The sequence below is a fragment of the Palaemon carinicauda genome, chromosome 28 (genome assembly GCF_036898095.1).
Source record: "Palaemon carinicauda isolate YSFRI2023 chromosome 28, ASM3689809v2, whole genome shotgun sequence".
NCBI classification, from domain to species: domain Eukaryota; kingdom Metazoa; phylum Arthropoda; class Malacostraca; order Decapoda; family Palaemonidae; genus Palaemon; species Palaemon carinicauda.
Genome location: NC_090752.1, coordinates 41,221,440 through 41,244,938, shown reverse-complemented (window position 1 = coordinate 41,244,938; position 23,499 = coordinate 41,221,440). Strand labels below are relative to the sequence as shown.

General features: G+C 46.5%; 1 protein-coding gene across 1 annotated transcript in view; it reads right to left on the bottom strand.

The window, feature by feature from the left end:
* Nucleotides 1–20,200, bottom strand: part of Trax (Translin associated factor X) — a 117,564-nt gene extending 97,364 nt beyond the window's left edge. Inside the window, exon 1 of the mRNA XM_068351874.1 lies at nucleotides 20,048–20,200. The gene's annotated coding sequence lies outside the window, so the exon portion shown is untranslated. The remainder of the gene's footprint in view (nucleotides 1–20,047) is intronic.
* Nucleotides 20,201–23,499: the final 3,299 nt, after the last annotated feature.

The following is a 23,499-nucleotide window of genomic DNA, read 5'->3' as shown; positions in this document are numbered from 1 at the left end:
CGTGCAAGAGTGACCTCTACATACTGAGCAGAGACCGTGACAATCTGTTTCCACAACCAAAAAAAACATGCTGCAATGGCACCCTTCAATGCCGAGACAAACCCACATGACTACGATCTCCACGGGCAGACACACCTGTAAAAGAAAAAGAAAGGAAAGATTTTAGCTTTTAGGCCAGTTTAATTGTATTGGGAATTTTTATTTGGTTTTTAACACGGGAGTAAGATGCTTGTAATCCACTTAGCCAAAATAAAAAAAGGGGCGGTTTGTTACTAATGCAGGTGTGACCGGGGTGGTCGGTCTACTACCCCGCTCGCTCAGTCTCACTCAGTAGCGAAAGGTAATTACTCCTCATAAAAAGCCTTACAGCTGGTTTCAGCTATAATTGAAATATATCTCCACTATAAAGAGTGTAATGGTTGGTATATAGTGTTGGAACAAATATAGAAAAGAATATATTCAGATTATTAAATATATATCAACTGCACTGAAATTTTTTCAGTGGCTACTTTCCATCTGGTAAGGGTAGAAGAGAGACTTTAGCTATGGTAAGTAGCCCTTCTAGGAGGACACTCCAAAATTGAACCATTGTTCTCTAGTCTTGGGTAATATCCTAGTCTCTGGACAATGGTCTTACACTGTCTTGCATTAGAGTTTTCTTCTCTGAGGGTAACACTCGGGCACACTATTCCATCTGTTTCCTTATTTAATTGTCTCACTGTGCTATTTTCTCAGATGGACCCCAAGGGCTTATAGCATCCTGCTTTTCCAAATAGGGCTGTGGCTTAAATAATAACAATAATAAAAATAATAATAATAATAATAATAATAATAATAATAATACTGTAATAATAATAAATTTGAAAATAATTCGTATTTTTCCAAACGATACAAATCTTAGCTATCTATATGGGGGGTCAAGCCATTAGAATTCTAGCGAGGGTTAAAGATCCTTTCTGCTAGTTAGCTGGGGGGGGGGGGGGTAGCAAGCTACGCTTCTCACTTACACACCTATGACCGTGCTTCACTTTGCTTGGAGGCAAGACTTCAACGGGGGAACAGGGTTAGCAGGCAAGTACAATACTGTATGTTTAAATATAAAAGGTTTATATCGTTAGGAAAAATACAAATTATTTCCAAACTTGTCATTTGTTCCATAAATGGAATGCAAACCAATGGGTGACACACCCATTAGGAGGGCAGATGTCCCTGCCAATCTGGCTTTTAGCCTTCCCTGGGGTACTCTGTACTGAGCAGGTTAGTGCTTAGATGAGGAGACCTTAACACCTCGCTAAACCTACTAAACATGGTCGGTGGCCTACACAAGCTGTGTGTTGAGTTATAAGCAGTGTGACTGTCAAGGTTAAGTTATTCCGAGTATTATAGGAAATAAGCAGATTGACCGAGACATTCCCAATACCACCTCGCCAGGGTATGGGGATGCAATAGTATTGGAACAATACTAGGTTATACTAGGGAGCAATGGTTTACCTGCAGAGGTCTGAGTCAGCATATGCAGAGGACCCAGGAGGCTGATTTAAACAAGAGAGGGAAGGATGAAGAAAGGAAAAGAGCCAGACATTCCGTTTCATTCATTCAGACTAAAACTGGCTAACCAATGCCCTCAAACATCTAAACCAGCTGTTTTGCAGCCACCATAGGACCGATAGAAAACTTATCAGGGTTCCTGTGGGTGACATATTGCATGCAGTGAGCGGTGAACGTTGTCCGACGTTTCCACACGCCCGCTTGCAACACCAGCATCACAGAGTAGTTTCTTTTGAAGGCCAGGGACGTGGCTATGCCCCTGACATCTTGAGCTCTGGGTTGACGTATTGGAGGAGGATCAGGATTCTGGGCAAGGTCAATGACCCTGCGAATCCATGCGAAGATGGTGCTCTTCATGATCCTCCTTATTTTGAACTACGTCCATTAAATTAAATATAATTTTCAAACATACAGGAAGTTTGTTCTACAGTACAACACTAGCGACTTTTTGGTGGCTCAGTAGACTCGAAATTATATTATATATTATAAATGTGATTTATGGCTTCTGCATTTATAGGAATCGTTAATTTTGACAAACAAATATTTTCTATACAGTATACAGTATGGTCGAGAATTGACTGTAACGAAGATGTAGAACCAAAGAGGCGCCTCCTCACCGCAGGTGAAGGAAGGCTTCTCTGGCGAAGAGGAAGGCGAGCCTTGCGACGAATACGCCCTCTGGGGGCCGTTGGATCAGCAAGCTGATCTTCTGCAGTCCTCCAAAGAGGAGTCTCTGTAAGTGAACTCCCCCGAGGGGCAGAAACACTAGCAGGAGAGACTGTTGGACTTAGTTTCTCCCTCGTTGGTTGAACAGGAACGGGAGAAACTAAGCCGTCAGCTACTGTAGGGTTTGAAGAGGCAGAGGTGATGGGTGATACCACATTGGATACCTCTGACACCACAACGTCGACAATCGACAGAGGATCAACCTCTGCCGGAGGCGGCGATTGCTTGACAGCGGCACCCAATTGGATGTAGTCAAGTAAGACTTCCTTGGAGGGCGAACCCTCGAGCCCCAAGGAAGACCAAAGCTGAAATATGACAAATTCGAAGATAATTTGTATTTTTCCAAACCATACAAACCTTAGCTATTTACACAGGGTTTACCTTTAAAGCGCAGCTGAAATGGCGAGCCATTAGAATTTAACGAGGGTGTATTACCCCCGCGCTAGTTAGCGGGGGGGGTAGGGGAGTGGTAGCTAGCTACCCCTCCCCTCCCTCACACACAGATGAATGCTCACTTTCACTTAGAGGTAGGACTTGTCTTGGGGGACAGGGCTGGCGGGCAAATGTGTGTAAATAGCTAAGGTTTGTATGGTTAGGAAAAATACAAATTATCTTCGAATTTGTCATTTGTTCCGTAACCGAAATACAAACCACGCTATTTACACAGGGTGACTTACCCCTTAGGTAGGGTGGAAAGTCCCCAGCCATACTGGCTTTGGCTTTACCCGGGGACTCAGAATCCGAGTGAGTAGCACTCGATAAAAGGAGTCCCTGCACCTCACAAGCTCCTTGCTTCGCAAGGAACCATGTGGCCTACGTAAGCTTGTGTGTGAAGGAAGAAGTGTGACCCGTCCTAGGCAGTTGACCTGGAGTTCGAGAAGGAACTCTGGGTTAGGACGTTCCCAATACCACCTCGTCAGGGTATGGGGGACGCGACAGTATTGACTCAATACTCGGAACACAAGGAAGCATGGTTTACCTGCAGAGGTTCGAGGTCAGCTATGCAGAGACCAGGATGCTGCTTCCCCGTAGAGGGGATGATGAAGAAAGAAATAAGGGCCAGACATACTTCTTTCGTTCATGCAGACTAAAACCTGATAACAATGCCCTCAACCTTCTGCTACCTGTCCAAAAAGGAGCCTGAGGTTAGACCAGCTGTTGTGTAGCCACCACAGAGCGATAGAAAACGTATCGAGACTCCTGTGGGTCACGCCCTGCAGGAAGCGGGCTGCGAAGGTCATTAGACGCTTCCAGACTCCAGCTTGTAGCACCTGCGTCACAGTAGTATTACTCGAAGGCGAGGGACGTTGCGATGTATCCAACATCGTGCTGTAGGGCGACGTGACGGGGGAGGGTCTGGAGACAGGTCGAGATGAATGTCCTTGAGTCCGGGCTGAAGAGGTATACTGGTGACTCTCCCCCATGTCCTCCTTGTGCTCCCAAATCGGCTGCAACTGAGGACAAACTGCAGCTGTTCCCAGCGCTAACCTCTCGATTCCTTTACTGGCAAGAAAGAGAAGGTCTTGGGACATCAGATACAGAATGGAGACTCGAAATCTTGAATGAATCGGACCGAAGTGCCGGGACCCCCAGATTCTGAGTCTAGCCAACAACTCAGGAGTGAGCCTGAATGTTGCCTTCCCCTCTTCCTTAGAAAAGGGGGAGTCGTAAGAGACCAAGAAGATTGCTTACACACTGGCCGTGGCCAGAGTGAGCAGAAGACCCAAGGCGGAATACATTCCGAGGCCTGTCGTAAAGGGTCTTGAGGAGATCTCTTAAAGGACTAAAAGTCCGAGCCATGCTCCAAGTTGGAGGTCTTCCTCCGACTAGGGCAGGGACGATCGTAGCTTCGCATGAGCGAGGATAGATCCAGCGGGCAGGAAAAAGTTATTCCTTTAAGCCTGAAGGTCAGGGAAAGACTGAGCGACAGGCTTCATTGCCGAGAGCGGAAAGGAGTTTCCTCCCGCCGAAAGGCAATAAGACCGTTATTGCTGGAGAAGAGGCCTCAAGGGAAGAGGCATATCTCCCACAGCACCAACCACCTTAGACTCTTCACTTTGCCTGGGAGACCCCTGTGGATGACTATCGCAGATGACGCGACCTCCGTACCGCGACTGTAGCGGGTTGTCTCTTCTTGAGGAGGAGGCGTAGTGTCTCCAGGCATGAAGCCGAAGCGACGCCCCGGTTCGGGAGAGATGTCGCAGTGTGGTTGCTTGAGTAGTCTGCGCCGTGGGAGAAGCTCTCCCGGGAGTTCCGTCAGGGGAAGCAGAGGGTCCAGACCCCGTTCTGCGCATAGTCCCAGTGGAGCTCTCCCATTGAAAGGTTGACAGACAACCTGGTCTTGTTGAGACCCATTGTCCACAGACAAAAGGGAGGGAAGACGCAGGCGTCGAAGTTGTCCCACCATCACCGGAATGCATCTTGCCAGAGTTTCGGGGTCTGAGAATGGGGGGAAGAATAGCGGATGCTTGAGGTTCCAAGCTGTCGCGATCAGGTCCCCCAGACCAGTACTTGCTGGTTACCCAAGGTCAAAGACCCCCAGGTACACTCTCTCTACGAAGCTCTGCTCAGATAGTCTGAGAGAACATTCCCCTGCCTGGAATGAGAGAGCCGATGGTGGTACAGTATTGAGAGAATCTCAATCATCCCGGTATCTCTACTGCAAGATGTGAAGGTGTGAAAATGCGTCCCCTGCTGGTTAGAATACGCCAGAATCATGAAGTCGACGCGCACGGGGCGACTCGGCAGGAGCTGTAGGATCTGTAGAGGGTCCAGACTAAGGCCCCTAAGCCTGCCTGAATGATGGAGAGGTATCCTTCAGGTCTTGACCATAGGCCTGGACTCGAACATGCCCCCCCTTTCCTTTGACGAGTCCGAGAACAGCATCAAGAATGTGGGGAAAGGACGAGAATATCCACTACCATCAAGAGGCTCCATAGGTCAACACCCATTGCAGGTCTAATAGTTCCGCTGGTCCCATAGGGGCCAGGAAGTCCGGTTAAACATTGCCTGAAGCAACCGGAACTTGGATCGCCCCACATGGAACTTATCCTGAGGCGACCGTTCGGACTATAGACGGGTCAATGAGGAAAGGAGAACTAGGAAACGTTCCAAGGTAGGGCTGAAAGCTCTGCTTGACTGAGAACAGGTACTGCGACTCTCCTCAGTCTTGCCACAGTCAACCGAAAGGAAGGCTCGGAGGATGTGGTAACAGAATCTGGCGTCCCCAGGTGGTCACCCATCCAAGTACCGACGTTGCTTAACCTCGCTGGACGGACGAGAAGCGGGGTTTCCAACGTGGTAAGGTCGTTGACTCAATATCATGGCCAGATACTCCAGATGTTGAGGCAGAGGAAGAGAAGGCTCCAAGCAAAATACAGTGGTCCCTCGGTTATCGCGGTTAATGGGGACCGAGACCACCCGCGAAAACTGAAAATCCGCGAAGTAGCGGCGCCTCTTCAAAAATGCTTAAAAAAACGTATATATACCCCCCTGTATACAGTACACCATATAGAATACGGGTAGAGAGAGAGAGAGAGAGAGAGAGTGAAATTCATGTTATAACAAAAAAAAAAAAAACTGTAAAATATGTTGTCTGTTTACAATAACAATTGAGGGTCTAGAACACTGTTCTACCGAACAATTTACTTGCGAACAACCAATTATCGTTATCAGCTTTCAAAAACTAGCTAACATAATTAGTCCGTCGTTTTGCGCAACAAATTAACATTTATAATTTCTATTTCTGGGGGTTTAAGATTACAGTTAATACATAAATAAAATTGTACCATACCATATAGAAAATGGGTGTAGAGAGAGAGAGAGAGAGAGAGAGAGAGAGAGAGAGAGAGAGAGAGAGAGAGTGAAATTCATGTTATAACAAAAAAAAAAAAAACTGTAAAATATGTTGTCTGTTTACAATAACAATTGAGGGTCTAGAACACTGTTCTACCGAACAATTTACTTGCGAACAACCAATTATCGTTATCAGCTTTCAAAAACTAGCTAACATAATTAGTCCGTCGTTTTGCGCAACAAATTAACATTTATAATTTCTATTTCTGGGGGTTTAAGATTACAGTTGATACATAAATAAAATTGTACCATACCATATAGAAAATGGGTGTAGAGAGAGAGAGAGAGAGAGAGAGAGAGAGAGAGAGAGAGAGAGAGAGAGAGAGAGAGAGAGAGAGAGAGAGAGAGAGAGAGAGAGAGAGAGAGAGTGAAATTCATGTTATAACAAAAACAAAAAAACTGTAAAATATGTTGTCTGTTTACAATAACAATTGAGGGTCTAGAACACTGTTCTACCGAACAATTTACTTGCGAACAACCAATTATCGTTATCAGCTTTCAAAAACTAGCTAACATAATTAGTCCGTCGTTTTGCGCAACAAATTAACATTTATAATTTCTATTTCTGGGGGTTTAAGATTACAGTTAATACATAAATAAAATTGTACCATACCATATAGAAAATGGGTGGAGAGAGAGAGAGAGAGAGAGAGAGAGAGAGAGAGAGAGAGAGAGAGAGAGAGAGAGAGAGAGAGAGAGAGAGAGAGAGAGAGATTCATGTTAAACAATCAAACAATAAAACATTTAACTTACCTCTTACAATAAGTTCTTCTAAGCGTAGTTGATGAAAAGACCTGTGCAGTACGATGAGGTGATAATGATGAATGACTGCACAGGGGCATGAAGAGCTTTACTGCTCCTCGGATGACGCCGCAGACGATGCAGGAGAAGCTGCAGGAGGCGGCGTAGTGGCTGCAGGAGGTGTCGTAATGGATGCAGGAGGAGGCGTAGTGGCTATAGGAGGTGGCGTAGTGGTTATAGGAGGTGGCGTAAGGGATGCAGGAGGCGGTGTAGCGGCTGCAGGAGGATCTTCTTCTGGTTTTTTGCGCGTAAGAAACATCGTTATTGGGAGTTGTGAACGTTGTTTTTTTTTGTCGATGAAGATGCGCCTATACACAGCCATGACGTCATCAATACGATTGCTGAATTCGACGGCTCTTACCATGTTGTCATCCATTTCTTTGGCCCTTTTTTGGAGGTCTTTGGCAACATTGAAGAGGTCCTGTAAATTATGCAATGTAAGGCCACCTTCTTCAGCTTCGTCACCTTCGTCACTAGCAGACTCGTCTTCCTCCTCACTCGCTGATTTGGTCATTTCCTGTAGGTCCTCCTCTGTCAGTGGGTTTGAGTGGCAGTCGATGAGATTGTTAATTTCATCAGCCGTCATATCCGAGAAGCCTTCAGTCTGCACCAACCGAGCCAGCCTGACAGCCTTATCAACGGCAGAGTGATGGATTTCGTTAGGCGTGAAACCCTCATAGTCATGAGTGATTTTGTTTGGCCACAATTTCTTCCAGCTGGAGATGAGTGTCTGTTCTTTCATGTCCTTTAGGGCATTCTGAATATTAGCCAGACACGTAGCTATGTTGTAGTCCTTCCAATAAGCTTTGATGCTGAAGGTCTCGTCGGTCTCTTCAATGGAGGAGATGAGACCCTCCATTGTTGACTTAGTGTAGAGGGCTTTGAAGGCCCTAATAACCCCCTGATCCATGGGCTGTATAAGGGAAGTGGTGTTGGGGGGAAGGAACTCCACCTGTACCCCTTCATAATGCAAATTAGTTGCATGACCTCCTGCACAGTCCATGAAGAGAACCACTTTAAAGGGCAGGCCCTTTTCAGCCAGGTAAAGCTTTACCTGTGGTATGAAAGAGTTAAGGAACCAATCAAGTGTGAGGGCCTTGGTGATCCATGCCTTTTTATTGGCCATCCAGTACACTGGCAGTAAGGCTTTGTTCTTGTTTTTCAATGCTCGAGGATTCTGTGACTTGTAGATAAGGCCGGGCTTCAGCATGAATCCTGCAGCATTGCCACACATAAGCAGAGTCACTCGATCCTTGTGAGCTTTGAAACCTGTCTTTTTAAGTTCGTCCTTGAAAAGAAATGTTCGGGACGGCATCCTCTTCCAGAAGAGGCCTGTTTCATCCATATTAAAGACTTGCTCCGGGACATAGCCATTTTCTTCTATTATTTCCGGAAACACATCCTCAACATAATGCCTCGCTGCTGCTTCGTCTGCAGAGGCTGCCTCTCCATACAACGACACACTCTAAAGTCCGAATCGCCTCTTAAACTTATCAAACCAGCCCTTGCTGGCAACGAAAGTCGTACGTGGTCGTCGTGGGATAGTCTGGCTTGAGGTACCAGGCAGAGGATCATCTTCGTCGCCGTCGTTTTCTTCCTAATCTTGAACGTTGTCGTCGTCACCACCCTCAGGCACCATAGCATCAAACAAAGTTTTAGCCTTACTTCGGATCATGTTTGTATCCAGGGTGATTTTCTTCTCCCTACAATCATGGATCCAAATAGCCAGTGCATTTTCCATTCGCACCATGGTCTTATTCTGGGTGTTTACAACCCTTTTGGCATCTTTCGTGAAAGATATTGCAGCAGTTTTGCGGATGTTCTTCTCTTCCTTCTTTATGTACCGTACCGTGGATTCATTAAGGCCATATTGTCGGGCTACGCTTGCGTAGCTATTTCCCGCTTTCAACTTGTCCAATAAACTCACTTTTTCGTTAATTGTTAACATCTTTCGCTTTTTCTTCGGTTCACTAGATGCACCAAGGGATAAAGAGCGTTTGGGAGGCATCACGAAGGGCTTCACAAAACTTTTACACTTAAAAAATCACCGCGAGACAAAGACTAACTAACCGCGATCTATGGCGAGAAGCGTATACGAGAAAAGCGTGGAGCGATGGGCATCGGGAGAAGCTTGGGCTAGTGAATGGGCCAATGGGGAGTCGAGTTCTCAGCGAGTGCTGGCCAATCAGCTTGCGTTTATGCCCGTGATGCTTAGCGTATACAGACGTGCATTTCTTTTAGTTTTAAAATTTTGTAAAATGATGCAATTACTAATTCTAATTGAATATTTTGTTTTCAAAATTTGTAAAATAATGTAATTTCTAACTTTAATTTAATATTTTTCATTATTATTAATTTTTTAATATTTTTTGATATTTTTAATTTTTAAATATTTTTTAGACCCGCGAAGCTCTGAACCCGCAAAAGTTGAACCGCGAACTAGCGAGGGACCACTGTACCATGAGCCCACACTCGTGGTAAGCATCCGGAAGCTTGTCCCGGCGCTGAAGAAGGTCGAACCCGAGCCCATCGGAGTTGACCAGCCCTCCAAACAGCAGAGGAGGCGGAAGCCTGCACCTGAGCGGCCAAGAGGAAGGCAGGGAGAGTTCTCTGGGGAAACAAACCTGCTATGCCACGGCGGGATAGCCACACTGCATCATAAGCAGGAATACTTGCAGTCTAGGCTGAATTCGACGAGCACCCTGGAAGATGGAAGGAATGGAAACTGAAAGTACCCGTCCTTCCGATCCAGGGTTTAAGGAGTCCTGTCGCCTCGTTACCAGTCTGATCGATTCTGCTGGTCTACGCTGGCCGAAGTTTGTTCGACAAACTTGATCAGGGCTGAGAGGTCGACTAAGGACATCCCCTCTCAGATCCTTTCTTACAAGAAAGGATCGACTGAGGAGGCCGGGGGTGAAGCCGTCAATGATCCTAAGGAAGACCTTCGCCTAAGGTATGGATCATTCTGCCCAACCGGGCAACTCTGCTGACGCTATGGCATAGAGGTTCAGAGACACTGAATTCGCTGACAGAGATGGCAGGCGCGATATCCTTGGCTGATCACAGAGATTGTGCGGGAATGGGCATCGGGAAGCTGTCATTCGGATGAGTAACCTTAAGCATCCTCCCAGAGAAAAACCTGCAATCCTAGAGTTCGTGAACTCCTTTTAGGACTATGCCCCCCCGGGGGAGTCTCCCGTGCCATCTGTTCCTGACAGGAGGAAACTGCAATTGGACACCTTGTCCCAGTTGTCGTAGCCGATAACTTAGGCCGACGTGATTGAAAGAAAAGGGCGCTGGAGCCCTGCAGAGTCTGGAAGAAAGCGCCTTGGAGGAGTGAAAACGGAAGTCGATTTCCTCCGCACAGCCGCTGTCTAAGTCTCTGTCCTTGGGCACAAACAAACTCTTCTCAAGGATGGAAGGGTGTCTGAGGTCGTCGACCTCCACAGATGAGACACCCGAAGGAAGCCCTCAGTCAGCGCGTCCAGATGGTACAACATCGAGCTTGTCCGCAAGTTAGATGTACTTAACGACGAAAGGCCAAGGTGCCTGAGCTCGAGAGGAGGAAAGTACCCATGCTCTTCCTGTAGCTTCCTTGAACCAAAACTCGGGCCGTAACCGAGGAGGGAAAGAACCTAGTAAGCTCCCAGAGGAAGGGGTAAGCAGTCACCCCTTGTCCGATGGAGAAATCTCGAACGGAAAGCCCCCCCGCCAAAAATCCTTCCAGAGAATGACGGGGAAGGGCTAATCAGCTTCAGGAAAGAGGAGTGTTGCTCAGATCTCCCTTAAGTTTCTCCTATTCTTGCAAGTGCCATGCTCTGCGTTTACGGGGTAAGGCCGTGTTCTGGAAATACGCTCCAGAAGAACTCGCCAGGCTGGCCATGCTGCAAAAACCCCATTGGGAATCGTGGGCGAACGTGGAAGCGCCCATGCGCGGTAACGCAAACGAAGGTGAGCGAAGGAGCGCAGAAGGAGGGCGAGCGTGGTAGGAAGGGCGAGAGCTAGTGGTCGGCGAGCGATAACCCATAGACGAGCAATGGATACTGCAAGAAATAAGCCGACGTTTGTGCGAAGAAACACAGTAGGTTCGCGCGACGGAACACCATCCGTCCGCGTGATGGAAAACCGTTGGTTCGCGCGTGGGCGAACATTGGAGAGCATGGGCGCGGACGCGCATGAGCGTAGACGTGCAGGCACGCGGGCGCGCGGGCGAGCGGTCGTGAGGGTGGGTAGGCGGATGAGCGCGAGTCCGAGGCGGCGAACGCAAGCGTTAGCGCGATGGCGAGGAAACGCGCTGCCGCGTGGGCGAGGAAGACCGCTGGCGATATGGATCAACAAGCGATCGGTGGTGAACTGGTGAGCGCTAACGCGCAGGTTGGCGATGGCGCGTTGTGTTATGCCGACGCGATGGTCGAGCAACATGCGCAGGTGAGCGATCGTGCGTTGGCGAGCAATATGCGAAGGTGAGTGATCGCGAGCAGCATGTGCAGGAGGGCAATCGCGCGATGGTGATCAGCATGCGATGGGCGGTTGCGCGATGGCGAGCAGCCTCTGCAGGTGGGCGATCGCGCGATGGCGAGCAGCCTCTGCAGGTGGGCGATCGCGCGATGGCGAGCAGCCTCTGCAGGTGGGCGATCGCGCGATGGCGAGCAGCCTCTGCAGGTGGGCGATCGCGCGATGGCGAGCAGCCTCTGCAGGTGGGCGATCGCGCGATGGCGAGCAGCCTCTGCAGGTGGGCGATCGCGCGATGGCGAGCAGCCTCTGCAGGTGGGCGATCGCGCGATGGCTATCAGCATGCGCAGGGTCGCGCGATGGCGAGCAGCATCCGCAGGTGTGCGGTCGCGCGATGGCGATCAGCATCCGCAGGTGTGCGGTCGCGCGATGGCGATCAGCATCCGCAGGTGTGCGGTCGCGCGATGGCGAGCAGCATCCGCAGGTGTGCGGTCGCGCGATGGCGATCAGCATCCGCAGGTGTGCGGTCGCGCGAGGGCGATCAGCATCCGCAGTTGAGGGTCGCGCGATGGCGATCAGCATCCGCAGCTGAGGGTCGCGCGATGGCGATCAGCATCCGCAGTTGAGGGTCGCGCGATGGCGATCAGCATCCGCAGCTGAGGGTCGGGCGATGGCGATCAGCATCCGCAGTTGAGGGTCGGGCGATGGCGATCAGCATCCGCAGCTGAGGGTCGGGCGATGGCGATCAGCATCCGCAGTTGAGGGTCGCGCGATGGCGATCAGCATCCGCAGCTGAGGGTCGCGCGATGGCGATCAGCATCCGCAGTTGAGGGTCGCGCGATGGCGATCAGCATCCGCAGTTGAGGGTCACGCGATGGCGATCAGCATGCGCAGGTGATCTAGTAGCTGGCGAACCATGTTCCTTCAGAAGAGTTGGAGAACGTTGGCGTGCCGGCTGTAACACACGCGGGCGATCCGGAGATCGCAGAGAGACAGGTGATCGCTGGCGAGCTGATGATCGCTGGCGAGCTGATGATCACTGGCGAGCTGATGATCGCTGGCGAGCTGATGATCGCTGGCGAGCTGATGATCGCTGGCGAGCTGATGATCGCTGGCGAGCTGATGATCGCTGGCGAGCTGATGATCGCTGACGAGCAGAAGGCTACGCGTGGAAGCCTGCGTATAGAAGAAGAGTCCTTGACCCCGACCTGAACCGAAGTTCTAGATCGCGAGGGTGAACGTGGGCGCACAGGGCGCGTAACAGGAACCAATAGGAACAGCAGGGATGATCATCATGAAAGCGCTGACGAACAGGAGAGCGCTGATGAGCAGAAGAGCGCCTGTGCGTTAACACTGAGCAGGAGCAGGAGAGAACACAGCAGAAGGGCGCGCAGGGAAACCCTGACACGCAAGGGAAGAACCCCCGTGGGAGGCAACCCTTTGCCCCGAAGGGATCGTTGTCCGCCGGGAGACTGATGTCCGTCGGAAGACCGCTGTCCGTCGGAAGACGAGATCAGACTGCTGTCCATTTGCACCAAGGCGAAAGATCGAGAAAAAGGAGTTGTAGGTTGCAAACGGAGACTCAAAAAGGCGCCTCAAGCACCCTTATAGGGAGATGAGAGGCCCTTACGACGAGGCGGACGGTGGGCCTTACGGCGAGGGAGGCCAACAGCAACAGAAGAAACCTCCGAAGAGGAGTCTCTATGAGTGTACTCTCTCGCGAACGAAAGAGAAACACTTCGTAGAAGAGACTGGTCAGCAGTGACCTAAAAGGAGCAATCCTCCGAAGAGGAGCTCCTGCAGTTGCCCAGCCCCTTGAGCAAAACTGCAGGTGTGACCGCTCAGCACCAAGAGCATAGTCCCACGAAAAAAAGGCAAGAGGAGAACCCTCCATAAGGGGAAAAACTCAAGCCTGGACAGGAAAAACTTCCCTCGGAAGGAAAGTTACCTGCCCAAGGAGGCAAGCCTCCTGAGAGTTCTAAAATGAACTGGAGAGCTGTCCGTCGTCACGGAAGTACTTCCAGTAGAAGGAGACACGCCCCTGACGAAAACACAAGGGGGGAGGCAGCAACAGCCGAATCCCCAGGACTCAACAAGACAGCTCACACCGTTGCCATATTACAGAAACGAACTAGATCGGTAACTGTAAAAAAATAAAACAAAAAAACATTAGTACACATTCATTCCCCGGGAAGGCTCCGAAGAGGAATCCCGAGGGAAAGGAAACAAGAATTACACAACAGGCACGTGCCCTCACAACCACTTACGCTCACGGAAGGAGAGCTGTAACCAAAACAGAATTATAACAATTATAATTATGTAACTATGTAATTATGTAATTTAAAAATGAATGAACACTAAAGAAAGAACGAAAACCCCGAAAGGAATAGTTCTACAAAGCTGAAAAATCAACAAATACAATTAGATTCATAAACTAATTGAGACAAACGTACGGCGTAGCAACCCCCCCACACGGAAAGGAAGCTACAAGGGCGTAGTAACACGTAGTAAAAGGGTGAACGACCTCAAGAGAGAGAAAGACATAAGTCAAACTCGATCGCCACCCATAACGCCGTGGCGGCCAACTGCCGAGGACACCACGTAGATAAGTACACTAAACACACAAATCTGAAAAGGAAACTTACTGATTCTATACTCAAATATGTATACAAACATGAAAACATGTTTACATATATATTGAGTAAATGAAAAGTAAGCAATTAAGTAAAGACAAAACAAACAATGGCTGCCAAGAGAGGACCAAGACAGAGACGTCTGTCACAGTCCGAGCCAAAAGTGAAAGTGAGCATTCATCTGTGTGTGAGGGAGGGGAGGGGTAGCTAGCTACCACTCCCCTACCCCCCCGCTAACTAGCGCGGGGGTAATACACCCTCGTTAAATTCTAATGGCTCGCCATTTCAGCTGCGCTAAAAGGTAAACCCTGTGTAAATAGCGTGGTTTGTATTTCGGTTACGGAACAAAAAGGGATTAGTGACAAATCCTCCCCCGGGAGGAGAGGTGGAGCTGCTTCGCTAGGGGAAGCAATGCCATCTCTCGAACCCCGAGTTTGGAAAACAGTACCTCGGTCTACGCTACCACTCGACGGTCTCTCGAAAGAGACTGACCGAGTGGGAGCTTTGGAGGAGGTTTGGGCAATGGAAGAAGAGGCCTTGGGTTTTCTCCTTTCAAAGAAACCTACGAAGGAGAAATATCCCGTTTGGACTTCTTCTTCCGTCGCTGTGAAAACCTCTCCCACCGGGAGGTAGACCACTCCCTACACTCACTACACTTGTTATCGCTATCACACCGTTGGCCCCTACAGTAAGGGCAGAGGGCGTGAGGATCGGTCTCGACCGCCGACATGAATGTTCCACAGGGGCAGTCGGGTAATCCAGGGCAGGAGCGCATAATAGCAGAGGCCAACTTCACACACAAAACTGTCAAAAAGAAAGCAAAAAAGCATTAATGGCTGCCAATGAGCGGCGAGGATGACGGCGGACACGTCCGACCACCATCCGAGCCGAGAGCAAAGTGAGTTCAAGCACAGGTGTGTGTGTGAGGGGGGGTGGGAGCAAGCTACCCTCCCCTACCCCCTCAACCACAGGTGTGTGTGAGGGGGGGGAGGGCAAGCTACCCTCCCATACCCCTGCTAACTAGCGGTGTGGGTAGTAAACCCTCGTTAAATTTTAATGGCTCTTCATTTCAGGTACGCCGAAAGTAATACCCTTATTAAATAGCGTGGTTTGTATTTCAGTTACGGAACAAATAAATATTTCCTTTGTTCCGTAACTGACATACAAACCACGCTATTTAATAGGGGTATTACTTTCGGCGTAGCTGAAATGACGAGCCATTAGAATTTTAACAAGTGTTTACTACCCCACCGCTAGTTAGCGGGGGTTAGGGGAGGGTAGCTTGCTACTCCCCCTCATACACACCTGTGCTTGAGGTCACTTTGCTCTCGGCTCGGGTGGTAGTCGGACGTGTCTGCTCTCACCCTCGCCTCTCTTGACAGTCATTAATGTCTTTTTGCTTTTTCTTCATCAGGTTTGATTGTGAAGTTGGCCTCTGCGAATATGCGCACCTGTCCTGGATTACCCGACCACCCCTGTGGAATATTCATGTCGGCGTTCAAGACAGACCCTCACACCCTTTGCCCTTACTGTAAAGGTCAACGGTGTGATAGTCGTAATAAGTGTGTTGAGTGTAGGGAGTGGTCTACATCCCAGTGGGAGAGGTTTTCTCGGCGACATAAGAAGTCCAGGCGGGATATTTCTCCTTCGAAGTTTTCTTTGAAAGGAGAAAATCCCAAGGACTCTTCTTCCATTGCTCAAACCTCCTCTGAAGCTCCCGCTCGATTGGTCTCTTTCGAGAGACCGTCGAGTGGTAGCGTAGACCGTGGTTCTGTTTCCCGAACTCAGGGTTCGAGAGATGGTGTTGCCTCCCCTAGCGAGGCAGCTCCACCTTTCCCCCCGGGAGAGGATTTAAATTTATGTAATTTGTTTCAGCTTTGGTCTTCCTTGGGGCTCGAGGGTTCGCCCTCCAAGGAAACACTTCTTGACATCATCCGATTGGGTGCCGCTGTCAAGCAATTGCCGACTTTGGCAGAGGTTGATCCTCTGTCTATTGTCGACGTTGTGGTGTCCGAGGTATCCAATGCGGTATCTCCTAATACCTCTGCCTCTTCTCATCCCGCAGTAGCTGAAGGCTTAGTTTCTCCCATTCCTGATCAACCCATTCCTGCCGGTGATTCTCTCCCTCGGGGGAGTTCACTCACAGAGACTCCTCTTCGGAGGACTGCTGAAGGTCAGATGGCTGATCCAACGGCCCCCAGAGGGCGTATACGTCGCAAGGCTCGCCTTCCCCTTCGCCAGAGAAGCCTTCCTTCACCTTATAAAGCGGTGAGGAGGCGCCTCTTCGATTCATCATCGTCGTTGCAGTCCGCCGCAGAGGAGCCTCGTCAACGATCACCGACTGTTCCTGCCACGGTCCTGGACCTCTCTGCGGATTGTTCATGATCCCCTTCGGTGGAAGGTCGTCCTTTCAAAGGGCACGTCAACCTTCCACCCGACAGACCTGCTGACCTGCCCTCACCATTCCTGGCAGCTGATGCACTTTATGCGCCGACAAAACTTGCCTTTCATTGTCAGGCACCGGTCCTTTCGGAGCAACAAGGGTGTACGCACCATCGCGGGCACACGTCCCTTACGCGCCATGTTGATCATGCGCGCCAACGATCACCTGCTGTTCCTGAGATAGCGCGCCAGCGCGGCATCAACCTACTGTGTGCCAACACCCTGCGCGCCAACGCTCTCCTGCGCGCCAACTTCATGGTCTCTCGTATGACATCGCCCATTCAACGGGATGGGGGGGAGGTAACGTTCAGCTTCATCCCCGAGTTTATTGCCAAGACTCGGGATCCTGGAGTGGTGGACCCTCGGTTCGACTCCTTCCGGATTTCGAGTCTTTGTTCCGTAACAGATGACCCAGACCATCTCCTACTGCGCCCAGCAAGGAGTCTGAGGCTATACCTGAAGAGAACAGCTGCAGTTCGTCCCCAAGTGCAGGCATTGTTTGTTAGCACTGGGAGATCGAAGAGGAGGGTTACCAAGAACACCATCTCAGCATGGATTCGAAAGGCAATCCATCTATCCCTGAATCCTGACCCTCCTCCATCACGTCGTCCTAGAGCTCATGATATCGGGAGTAGGTACGTCCCTGGCCTTCAAGAAGAACTTCTCAGTGACGCAGGTGCTACAAGCAGGGGTATGGAAGCATCAAACGACCTTCACAGCCCACTACCTGCAAGACGTGACCGACAGGAGGCTCAATACGTTCTCTATCAGCCCTGTGGTGGCTGCACAACAGCTGGTTTAAACCTCAGGCTCCTTAATGGACAAGTAGCAGAGGGTTGAGGGCATTGTTACCCGGTTTTAGTCTGCATGAAAGAAAAGGTATGTCTGGCCATTATTCTTTTCTTCATCCTCCCCTTTTGGGGAAAGCAGCATCCTGGGTTCTCTGCACAGCTGACCTCAAGCCACTGCAGGTAAACCATGTTCCCTTGTGTTCCTAGTATTAAGTTAATACTGTCACGTCCCCATACCCTGACAAGGTGGTATTGGGAGAGTCCTAGCCTAAAGTTTCCACCTAAAGAACTTCAGGTCAACTTCCTAGGACGAGTCGCACTTTTTCCTTCACACACAGCTTACGTAGGCGGCAGCCCTTGCATAGCAAGGTGTGAGCGAGGTGCAGGGACTCCTTATTGTTGAGTGCTGACACACTCAGATAATGAGTCCCCGGGCAAAGCCAAAAGCCAGTATGGCTGGGACTTATTCCATCCTTCCTAAGGGTTAAGTCACCCACTTTAAATAGCGTGGTTTGTATTCCAGTTACGGAACAAATGACAAATTTGTAGATAATTTGTATTTTTCCTAACTATACAAACCTTAGCTATTTAATCAAACTTGCCCGCCAGCCCTGTCCCCCATGAAGTCCTACCTCTAAGCAGAGTGAGCTTACCACACAGGTGTGTGAGGGGGGAGGGTAGCTAACTACCCTCCCTACCCCCCGCTAACTAGCGGTGGGGTAGTAAACCCTCGTTAAAATTCTAATGGCTCGTCCTTTCAGCTACGCCGAAAGTATTTACCCACTTTAAATAGCATGGTTTGTATTCCAGTTACGGAACAAACACTGATAGGTGGAAATTCTGTCGTAAGTTATTTGATCGAACATAATAAAAGCCCCAACATTTTATATCTTAAACCTCTTTGTTATTTATTTTTAATATTAGAATAGGCAATACTTTATAATCATAGCTTGTATTTTATTGATCATGTTAATAATAAAAGGTTAGGATTGAGACGTGTGTTAGATATATTTAGTCTAATCATTGGAAATGGAAACCAAGTCCATGTTTGAACAGATGATGGAGCATGAAGCTAAACTCACCCCTTCATTAAGTTTGTATTTATCCCTTTAAGTTCCTATTGATAATGCCAATATACTAGCTCACGGGGCCAACGTGCTAGCGAAACATAGTCCACTTGCCAGAACATAAGAGCAGCGAAATATAGTTTAATCGCGAGTATACGGCAGAGCAAAAACCAATAAACCATTAGCTCAGTTAAGTAAGGAGTTACAATATTTGTAATACGATGAACAGTACTACAAATGACTCCATAAATAATGGGATGGAAATTTCAATTTTCTATGCATCCAAAGTCCTAGCACACAGAAGCTCTAGTGTTTTGACAATGTTTCATTACTGCTAGTCTGTTTTGATTACGGCAACTTTTCTATTACAATTACTTTTTTTATGACGATGACCGACAGAAACAAAGTTTGAAAAAGTTACTTTAATTATAAACACAATTAGACAAGTACGCTATATTTTAAGATGTTTCAAACATAATTGATGATGAAACCTAGAGCAAAGCCATATCTTTTCAGTTATGGTAGTCAACCCAAACATGGTATTATTTTACTATATTACAGGGCAATGTAACCGAGGAAAAAAACTATAATAAAACCAGAAACTGTAGGTATTTGAGTTTCTATGGTGGAGATAAACACAGAAATGTAAAATAAAGGAGTGCAGTTCCTAATCACTCACATAACCTAACCTAACCTTACCTAACCTAAATAGCAGGGTCACTCTTTACCTACTTACTGGCGTAGGAATTTAACCTCTAGCGATTAAACACCAATTCTTAATCTTGCTTATGGTATCATGATAAAAAAACCAGAGCCTCTGTAGTTTGTTGGAATAGGCTGAAAAAAACAAATTTTGGAGCCTTTGTAGGGTGACGGCCAGATCCGTTTTCATTCATAGAAAATGGGAATATTATAAAGTGGGGTTGACTGTGGCCGTCATTCTAAAACCGAGTTCGTAGAAAACTGGAATATTCTGAACTGTGGCCGTCGTTCTAAAAACGATTTTGGCGGGAGAAGCTAACTTAAAAAACCCACCTAACTTATGCTAAAAGCCGTATCATTACCCAGGGGGGCTTTGCCCCTCTGGACCCCCCCCCCTTACCTACTACGGGAGCGAGAAGATTCGTGGCCGGAGTAAGAACTCGAGCCACAAATTTTCAGGTAATTTAGGTTTTTCGGCAAAAAACATAAAAGTGTGCGTTTAAGCACATATTTAAGATCCGTAGACCATTTCCAAACGTTTTTATTCTATATAAGATAACAGTCGGAGCGATAATAAGCAAATTAGGACTCTTGGCCGTAGCGCTACAAACTACCACAAATTTTTAATGGAAAACACTCCAGAACACCACCTAACCCAAGGTTCCACACCTAACCTAACCAAGGAGTTGTATCCTTACCTACTGGAGGGGCTACAGTACCCCTAAGACCCTCCTTTAGACTACCATAATCTTAGCTTACCCTGTCCCAAAAACTACGTTCACCCCCTTTTAAATGTAATATTGCCCACTCAAAAATATAAACATGGGTTTGATATCTCTACGGAACAGGTGAAGCATAAATGATTCGCATGACATCTGATACCAAGCATAGATAATGTTCAAACAGCTTAACCAAGCCCTGTCTCAACTCACCATAGCATGTAAAACTTTGATTAAAGTGCTAAAAGGCTGTTTAAGACATTAATCCACAAAATAATAAACAGGAGGGTTAAACTTATTCATAGACTTACCGATGACATTTACGTTAAGTCACTACAACCTTAATAAAAACGAGTTAATACAGGGAATCACTCGCCATCAAGTACAACATCGTATGTTTACAACAAGCAATACAGACTTATAATGGTTGGTAAAGGTTTGTTTACAGTCGTGACGTCATCAATGTTTTTAGCCGGGGGAGGAAATGTGGAGGCCTGATACTGTATCTTGGAGTATTAATCCTCCTTGTACTGTGTATAAATACCTTCATGGAGAAAACTTTAATAATACATTTTTTCTTCAATTTCAAACATGGTTTACCTCATTGCAAACTAGTTTTACCACAAAAATATTGATGATTGTTACATTATTATGCATAATGATAATAATTACGATTATTATTATTATCATTATTATTATTATTATTATTATTATTATTATTATTATTATTATTATTATTAGCTAAGCTACAACCCAAGTTGGAAAACGCAAGATGCTATAAGCCCAAGGGCTTCAACAGGGAAAAATAGCCAAGTGAAGAGAGGGAAAAATAGCCCAGTGGAGAAATGGAAAAAAGGAAATAAATAAACGATATGAGAAATAATGAACAATTGCAATAAAATATTTCAAAAACAGTAACAAAATCAAAACAGATATTTCATATATAAACTATAAAAAAAACTAAAGTTTTTTAACGTCTTCTGACAAAACGTCTTGATAGGTTGGCTGAAGATAATTATCTGTTCCATGGTTTGCAATTTGGTTTTCTAAAGGAATTGGAGCATGTGATGTCCCTAAAACCTCCAATGCTGTAAAAGAATCCCTTGATTCTGGTCAGGAAGTTCGTATGATTGGCCTTGATTTTATTGATGACTTTGATGTTAATAATGTGGCCCTTGTTTTCAAACTTGAACAGTTGGGCGTGGGTAGGATGTTTCTTAGCATCATTATGGAATTTTTTTTTTTTTTAGGAATACATCGCAAATTGTTGTTGATGAGCACCATAGTGAGCATAGGAATGTGATATCTAGCGTTCCTCAGGGTAGTGTTCTTGGCCCATTACTTTTCACACTATACGCATGACATGTGGTTTGGTCCAGAAAATGAGCTTGTTGCATATGCAAATGATGCTACTTTCTTTGCATCAATTCCATCTAAATGTAGATCTGGGGTTGATGAATTCCTTAATGGAGATCTAGCTAAAATTAGTGCATGGTGCAAATTATGGGATATGAAGTTGAATCCTAACAAAACTCAAAGTATGATTGGAAGTAGGTCAAGAATAGTGGCTCCTTAACATCCGGATCTCAGTTTGATAATGTTTCTTAATGCTGTATGACTCCATTAAATTTTAAGGTGTGATTCTCGACAGCAACTTTACTTCTGATAAACGCATTAGGTCTGTGTCTTATTCAATTGCACAACAAATGGCTTATTGAGAAAGTCTTTTTAAGATTTTTGGTTATGAATCCATTCTGAAGAAGTCTTTTGATTCTTTCATTCTACCTTATTTCGAGTATTGTTTTCCAGTCTGGTCTTCAGCTGCTGATTCTCTTCTTAATTTGTTGGACAGGAACTTAACGGTCTATCAAATTTCTTATCCGTGATCTCTGGCACCGTCGTTCAATTAATTCATTATGCATGTTGCATAAGATTTTTCATAATTCTGATCATCCTTTACATTCAGATCTTCCCGGACAGTTCCATCTCGTTCGTAATACTCGACTTGCAGTTAATTCTCATAGTCAGGCCTTCTCCTTCAAGAGGCTCAATATTACACAGTATAATAGAGGTTTTATTTCAACTGAGACCAAGTCCAAACAGGGGCGTAGGAGAGTTTTTCAAATGGGGGGAGGTGCTAAAATTTAAAATGGGACTGACGACGGGGTGTCTGGGGGTAATCCCCCAGGAAATAGAAAATTACGAGGTAACATTCTTGGATGCAATTTTCTTGCATCTGACAGCAGATTGTCCAACAATAAAATCATATTTTTGGACGATTTTTATGTGACCAATTACAATTTGAACACAACGACCATAAAATACTGATAGACCTACTTGATAAATTTACCAAAAACATGCTAACGATGTTAGTTCTTTGATATAATCATTCTTACTTGTTAAAATATGCCCTACTTTATTCGTTATCGCAGACAATGTTATTCTTTTTCTGTCTCTTAGTGATATTTCCATCATTATTCTTTTCTCTGAGTTGTAACTAGCTTTTAGAAAGGCTGCAAGTTTCAGATGCATACTTTCCCTTTTATAGAGTGTTATTTTATTTTTTCATATATTCTTTTTGTTTACAAACAGCTCTTTATCCCATGTTTATTCTTCTCTTAATTCTGGTCTCGTGTCCTGAAGAAACGCTTATTGCCTGTCCTAAGTAGGCCTACGTAGGCTGCAATCTACATGTTCTGTTGTACAATTAAACCTGAGAAGTCTCACCAACATGCATTGAAACCTTATTGGCGTCCTGTCAAAATCCTTTGTATTGATAAGGGGTACGAAGGGCACGTGGTTAGTAATTATCTTGACAAATGGCAAACCTACCAAATAGTGTGCAAATGTTTCACAAGCCCATACTAGGGCAAAACATTTCTTGTCTATTTGCACCCACTTCTTTTTAGCTGTTGTGAGAGACCTGGATCCATTCATACACAATTATGAGCAATTTTCCACACAATTCTTGCAGCAACTAAGCTCCTAGACCATATAAACTTGCATCAGCTAAAACAATTGTAGATTTTAACATGTCATAGAAAGCAAGAACAGAGTTCGATGATAGGAGATCTTTAATTTGCTGAATGCTTGTTTCTGCGCATCATCCCAAACAAAATCTGTAGGCTATCACTCTTGAGCAACGAAAGAATCGGTTGCATTTCTTTAGAGAGGTTAGGGACGTATCAAGCAATATAGTTTATCCTTCCCACAATTCTTCGGACTTCAGCAACATTCCTTGGATTCTACTTTAGTGGGGTCAGGAGACGATCAAACATTTGTTGCCGGATCCGATCATGCTCTTCAGCATCCATAAATACACTCTTAATGTCAGAAAGTAGTTCTTTCAAATTACACTTGAAAATTTATGTACTAAAGTAAACCATAAGGTAACCCGTTGAATACAGAACGCCCAGATGGAGTGATGAAGAGTATAGGCTATATTTTCCGTCTTTTTCATGAAGAGGTAGCTACCGGAGCAGAAAAAAAAAACGTTTGCGCCAGCCAATTTTGCTGCCATTTTCTTCACGTAAACCAGGTTGGTTTAATTTTCTTTAAAACATCACAGATACGAACCTTACCATTCTTCTTTAACAGGGACTATCGGAGCACACCATTCCGTTGGTCCGGTGATTGGACTAATCATGTCATTAGCTATCATGTGCTCAAGTTCATCTCTCACAGGCTTGAGGAGAGGCCCGGAAATTCTACCGTAAAATTATGTTTTAGTAATCACACACTTCTCAAAATTTGAATAGAATCT